Here is a 901-nt window from a genome sequence, read left to right as displayed (position 1 = left end):
GGAGGCTACCTGGAAGAACAGTGATACCTGATTTTGGTGATAGGGAAGGACAAATTGCCAGTCTGTTTTAGGTTTCTAATGAATATAATCCTGAAATGGGTTTTGAAGTGATGCCTGCTGCATTCTGTGTGACATTACAAAAGGTTTAGTGAGAGAAAGCAAATATAATGTGAATAGTCACGTGTTGTGCCTATTAACATCAGTTTAGTAATAATTTACTAGTTTGTGTAGACATTTCAAGTATTGAAACTATAAGCACGTAAGTACTTTTTCATGAAAGCACTGGAGATCTAACTGGTTTAAAATTAATGTCTAGCCCTTATATTTGGGTTAGAGTACTTTGGAGTCTTGCTCTAAAATTTAAAGCATGTCCCGAAGGCAGAAAGCTTTTTTTAAAATAAAAAGCTTCCTTTTCACAAGATTCAGAGGACAGCCATGAAAGCACAAGCCAAGCATAAATTTTACAGTGTTAATCTTTTCAATACATGAGAATAAATTTTGGAAGTGGAAATGTGCTGACACCTAATGATGATTTAAATGTTTAGCAATTGGTCACAAAAATTCCGGTTTATTCACGGAGAATAATGTCAGCAGAAAACACTGTTGAATCTGATGCTGTGGCACGTATAATTTAATCTCATGCATGCGCTGGGTCTACTAACTTCTGTATGGTTTAACAGTCTTTCCAAGAACGGCATCTAGTCTTGATCTGCAGAGTTTGTACATCTACCCTGCTCTTTGAGCTTTTCGTCAAGTGGTTAAGCTCATGGGTAGAAACGTGTGCCTGATTCCTCCTTTGTTTTGGTCCAGCTTCTACTTCCAGGCACTGCTTCTTGTCTTCTCTTTATGTTCTAGACTCTTCGTACATATTTACTGCCCCCTCCCCCCCCCCCCCCCGTTC

The sequence above is a fragment of the Haliaeetus leucocephalus genome, unplaced genomic scaffold (assembly GCF_000737465.1).
Source record: "Haliaeetus leucocephalus isolate CR32 unplaced genomic scaffold, Haliaeetus_leucocephalus-4.0 Scaffold964, whole genome shotgun sequence".
Classification (NCBI taxonomy): domain Eukaryota; kingdom Metazoa; phylum Chordata; class Aves; order Accipitriformes; family Accipitridae; genus Haliaeetus; species Haliaeetus leucocephalus.
The sequence above is the reverse complement of the archived record's forward strand: the minus strand, read 5'-3'. Positions refer to the sequence as shown.